The sequence below is a fragment of the Lonchura striata genome, chromosome 34 (genome assembly GCF_046129695.1).
Source record: "Lonchura striata isolate bLonStr1 chromosome 34, bLonStr1.mat, whole genome shotgun sequence".
NCBI classification, from domain to species: Eukaryota; Metazoa; Chordata; class Aves; order Passeriformes; family Estrildidae; genus Lonchura; species Lonchura striata.
The window spans coordinates 513,194-519,193 of NC_134636.1; positions in this window are offsets into that span (position 1 = coordinate 513,194).

Here is a 6,000-nt window from a genome sequence, read left to right on the forward strand (position 1 = left end):
AAGTTTGAGGTGGGGACAACTTTGGTGTGGGGTCCATCCTTCGTTATAAGGATTTTTTGCAGTCAGGGCCAGAGGCCCCTGGGCACATCCTTTTTCCATTTTCCCTGGGAAAGAAAACTCAGCAGTCCAGGTTCCTGATGTCAGTTTGTAGGGCTCCCTTGGGTCTATCAGGGCAGCACAAGTTTGAGGTGGGGACAACTTCGGTGTGGGCTCCATCCTTCGATATAAGGATTTTTTGCAGTCAGGGCCAGGGGCCCCTGGGCACATCCTTTTTCCATTTTCCCTGGGAAAGAAAACTCAGCAGTCCAGGTTCCTGATGTCAGTTTGTAGGGCTCCCTTGGGTCTATCAGGGCAGCACAAGTTTGAGGTGGGGACAACTTCGGTGTGGGGTCCATCCTTCGATATAAGGATTCTTTGCAGTCAGGGCCAGGGGCCCCTGGGCACATCCTTTTTCCATTTTCCCTGGGAAAGAAAACTCAGCAGTCCAGGTTCCTGATGTCAGTTTGTAGGGTTCCCATGGGTCTATCAGGGCAGCACAAGTTTGAGGTGGGGACATCTTCGGTGTGGGGTCCATCCTTCGATATAAGGATTCTCTGCAGTCAGTGCTAGGGGCCCCTGGGCTCATCCCTTGGCCATTTTCCCTGGGCAAGAAAACTCAGCAGTCCAGGTTCCTGATGTCACTTTGTAGGGCTCCCTTGGGTCTATCAGGGCAGCACAAGTTTGAGGTGGGGACAACTTCGGTGTGGGGTCCATCCTTCGATATAAGGATCTTTTGCAGTGAGTCCCCAGCCCAGGGCCAGGGGCCCCTGGGCACATCCTTTTTCCATTTTCCCTGGGAAAGAAAACTCAGCAGTCCAGGTTCCTGATGTCAGTTTGTAGGGCTCCCTTGGTTGTATCAGGGCAGCACAAGTTTGAGGTGGGGACAACTTCGGTGTGGGGTCCATCCTTCGATATAAGGATTTTTTGCAGTCAGGGCCAGGGGCCCCGGGCACATCCTTTTTCCATTTTCCCTGGGAAAGAAAACTCAGCAGTCCAGGTTCCTGATGTCAGTTTGTAGGGCTCCCTTGGGTCTATCAGGGCAGCACAAGTTTGAGGTGGGGACAACTTCGGTCTGGGGTCCATCCTTCGATATAAGGATTTTTTGAAGTCAGGGCCAGGGGCCCAGGGCCAGGGGCCCCTGGGCACATCCTTTTTCCATTTTCCCTGGGAAAGAAAACTCAGCAGTCCAGGTTCCTGATGTCAGTTTGTAGGGCTCCCTTGGGTCTATCAGGGCAGCACAAGTTTGAGGTGGGGACATCTTCGGTGTGGGGTCCATCCTTCGATATAAGGATTTTTTGCAGTCAGGGCTAGGAGCCCCTGGGCACACCCTTTGGCCATTTTCCCTGGGAAAGAAAACTCAGCAGTCCAGGTTCCTGATGTCAGTTTGTAGGGCTCCCTTGGGTCTATCAGGGCAGCACAAGTTTGAGGTGGGGACAACTTCGGTGTGGGGTCCATCCTTCGATATAAGGATCTTTTGCAGTGAGTCCCCAGCCCAGGGCCAGGGGCCCCTGGGCACATCCTTTTTGCATTTTCCCTGGGAAAGAAAACTCAGCAGTCCAGGTTCCTGATGTCAGTTTGTAGGGCTCCCTTGGGTGTATCAGGGCAGCACAAGTTTGAGGTGGGGACAAATTCGGTGTGGGGTCCATCCTTCGATATAAGGATTTTTTGCAGTCAGGGCCAGGGGCCCCTGGGCACATCCTTTTTCCATTTTCCCTGGGAAAGAAAACTCAGCAGTCCAGGTTCCTGATGTCAGTTTGTAGGGCTCCCTTGGGTCTATCAGGGCAGCACAAGTTTGAGGTGGCGACAACTTCGGTGTGGGGTCCATCCTTCGATATAAGGATTTTTTGTAGTGAGGCCCCAGCCCAGGGCGAGGGGCCCCTGGGCACATCCTTTTTCCATTTTCCCTGGGAAAGAAAACTCAGCAGTCCAGGTTCCTGATGTCAGTTTGTAGGGCTCCCTTGGGTCTATCAGGGCAGCACAAGTTTGAGGTGGGGACAACTTCGGTGTGGGGTCCATCCTTCGATATAAGTATTATTTGCAATCAGGGCCAGGGGCCCCTGGGCACATCCTTTTTCCATTTTCCCTGGGAAAGAAAACTCAGCAGTCCAGGTTCCTGATGTCAGTTTGTAGGGCTCCCTTGGGTCTATCAGGGCAGCACAAGTTTGAGGTGGCGACAACTTCGGTGTGGGGTCCATCCTTCGATATAAGGATTTTTTGTAGTGAGGCCCCAGCCCAGGGCCAGGGGCCCCTGGGCACATCCTTTTTCCATTTTCCCTAGGAAAGAAAACTCAGCAGTCCAGGTTCCTGATGTCAGTTTGTAGGGCTCCCTTGGGTCTATCAGGGCAGCACAAGTTTGAGGTGGGGACAACTTCGGTGTGGGGTCCATCCTTCGATGTAAGGATTTTTTGCAGTCAGGGACAGGGGCCCCAGGGCCAGGGGACCCTGGGCACATCCTTTTTCCATTTTCCCTGGGAAAGAAAACTCAGCAGTCCAGGTTCCTGATGTCAGTTTGTAGGGCTCCCTTGGGTCTATCAGGGCAGCACAAGTTTGAGGTGGGGACAACTTCGGTGTGGGGTCCATCCTTCGATATAAGGATTTTTTGCAGTCAGGGCCAGGGGCCCCTGGGCATATCCTTTTTCCATTTTCCCTGGGAAAGAAAACTCAGTAGTCCAGGTTCCTGATGTCAGTTTGTAGGGCTCCCTTGGGTCTATCAGGGCAGCACAAGTTTGAGGTGGGGACAACGTCGGTGTGGGCTCCATCCTTCGATATAAGGATTTTTTGCAGTCAGGGCCAGGGGCCCCTGGGCACATCCTTTTTCCATTTTCCCTGGGAAAGAAAACTCAGCAGTCCAGGTTCCTGATGTCAGTTTGTAGGGCTCCCTTGGGTGTATCAGGGCAGCACAAGTTTGAGGTGGGGACAACTTCGGTGTGGGGTCCATCCTTCGATATAAGGATTCTTTGCAGTCAGGGCCAGGGGCCCCTGGGCACATCCTTTTTCCATTTTCCCTGGGAAAGAAAACTCAGCAGTCCAGGTTCCTGATGTCAGTTTGTAGGGTTCCCATGGGTCTATCAGGGCAGCACAAGTTTGAGGTGGGGACATCTTCGGTGTGGGCTCCATCCTTCGATATAAGGATTTTTTGCAGTCAGGGCCAGGGGCCCCTGGGCACATCCTTTTTCCATTTTCCCTGGGAAAGAAAACTCAGCAGTCCAGGTTCCTGATGTCACTTTGTAGGGCTCCCTTGGGTGTATCAGGGCAGCACAAGTTTGAGGTGGGGACAACTTCGGTGTGGGGTCCATCCTTCGATATAAGTATTATTTGCAATCAGGGCCAGGGGCCCCTGGGCACATCCTTTTTCCATTTTCCCTGGGAAAGAAAACTCAGCAGTCCAGGTTCCTGATGTCAGTTTGTAGGGCTCCCTTGGGTCTATCAGGGCAGCACAAGTTTGAGGTGGGGACAACTTCGGTGTGGGGTCCATCCTTCGATATAAGGATTTTTTGTAGTGAGGCCCCAGCCCAGGGCCAGGGGCCCCTGGGCACATCCTTTTTCCATTTTCCCTGGGAAAGAAAACTCAGCAGTCCAGGTTCCTGATGTCAGTTTGTAGGGCTCCCTTGGGTGTATCAGGGCAGCACAAGTTTGAGGTGGGGACAACTTTAGTGTGGGGTCCATCCTTCAATATAAGGATTTTTTGCAGTTAGGGTCCTGTCCAGGGCCAGGGGCCCCTGGGCACATCCTTTTTCCATTTTCCCTGGGAAAGAAAACTCAGCAGTCCAGGTTCCTGATGTCAGTTTGTAGGGCTCCCTTGGGTCTATCAGGGCAGCACAAGTTTGAGGTGGGGACAACTTCGGTGTGGGCTCCATCCTTCGATATAAGGATTTTTTGCAGTCAGGGCCAGGGGCCCCTGGGCATATCCTTTTTCCATTTTCCCTGGGAAAGAAAACTCAGCAGTCCAGGTTCCTGATGTCAGTTTGTAGGGCTCCCTTGGGTCTATCAGGGCAGCACAAGTTTGAGGTGGGGACAACTTTGGTGTGGGGTCCATCCTTTGATATAAGGATTTCTTGCAGTCAGGGCCAGGGGCCCCTGGGCACATCCTTTTTCTATTTTCCCTGGGAAAGAAAACTCAGCAGTCCAGGTTCCTGATGTCAGTTTGTAGGGCTCCCTTGGGTGTATCAGGGCAGCACAAGTTTGAGGTGGGGACAACTTCGGTGTGGGCTCCATCCTTCGATATAAGGATTTTTTGCAGTCAGTTCTAGGGGCCCCTGGGCACATCCTTTTTCCATTTTCCCTGGGAAAGAAAACTCAGCAGTCCAGGTTCCTGATGTCAGTTTGTAGGGCTCCCTTGGGTCTATCAGGGCAGCACAAGTTTGAGGTGGGGACAACTTTGGTGTGGGGTCAATCCTTCGATATAAGGATTTTTTTGCTGTGAGGCCCCAGCCCAGGGCCAGGGCCCCCTGGGCACATCCTTTTTCCATTTTCCCTGGGAAAGAAAACTCAGCAGTCCAGGTTCCTGATGTCAGTTTGTAGGGCTCCCTTGGGTCTATCAGGGCAGCACAAGTTTGAGGTGGGGACAACTTTGGTGTGGGCTCCATCCTTCGATATAAGAATTTTTTGCAGTCAGGGCCAGGGGCCCCTGGGCACATCCTTTTTCCATTTTCCCTGGGAAAGAAAACTCAGCAGTCCAGGTTCCTGATGTCAGTTTGTAGGGCTCCCTTGGGTCTATCAGGGCAGCACAAGTTTGAGGTGGGGACAACTTTGGTGTGGGCTCCATCCTTCGATATAAGGATTTTTTGTAGTGAGGCCCCAGCCCAGGACCAGGGACCCCTGGGCACATCCTTTTTCCATTTTCCCTGGGAAAGAAAACTCAGCAGTCCAGGTTCCTGATGTCAGTTTGTAGGGTTCCCTTGGGTGTATCAGGGCAGCACAAGTTTGAGGTGGGGACAACTTCGGTGTGGGCTCCATCCTTCGATATAAGGATTTTTTGCAGTCAGGGCCAGGGGCCCCTGGGCCTATCCTTTTTCCATTTTCCCTGGGAAAGAAAACTCAGCAGTCCAGGTTCCTGATGTCAGTTTGTAGGGCTCCCTTGGGTCTATCAGGGCAGCACAAGTTTGAGGTGGGGACAACTTCGGTGTGGGCTCCATCCTTCGATATAAGGATTCTTTGCAGTGTGGCCCCAGCCCATGGCTAGAGGCCCCTGGGCACATCCTTTTTCCATTTTCCCTGGGAAAGAAAACTCAGCAGTCCAGGTTCCTGATGTCAGTTTGTAGGGCTCCCTTGGGTCTATCAGGGCAGCACAAGTTTGAGGTGGGGACAACTTTGGTGTGGGCTCCATCTTTCGATATAAGGATTTTTTGCAGTCAGGGCCAGGGGCCCCTGGGCACATCCTTTTTCCATTTTCCCTGGGAAAGAAAACTCAGCAGTCCAGGTTCCTGATGTCAGTTTGTAGGGCTCCCTTGGGTCTATCAGGGCAGCACAAGTTTGAGGTGGAGAACACTTTGGTGTGGGGTCCATCCTTCGATATAAGGATTCTTTGCAGTCAGGGCCAGGGGCCCCTGGGCACATCCTTTTTCCATTTTCCCTGGGAAAGAAAACTCAGCAGTCCAGGTTCCTGATGTCAGTTTGTAGGGCTCCCTTGGGTCTATCAGGGCAGCACAAGTTTGAGGTGGGGACAACTTCTGTGTGGGCTCCATCCTTCGATATAAGGATTTTTTGCAGTCAGGTCCAGGGGCCCCTGGGCACAACCTTTTTCCATTTTCCCTGGGAAAGAAAACTCAGCAGTCCAGGTTCCTGATGTCAGTTTGTAGGGCTCCCTTGGGTCTATCAGGGCAGCACAAGTTTGTGGTTGAGAACACTTTGGTGTGGGGTCCATCCTTCGATATAAGGATTCTTTGCAGTCAGGGCCAGGGGCCCCTGGGCACATCCTTTTTCCATTTTCCCTGGGAAAGAAAACTCAGCAGTCCAGGTTCC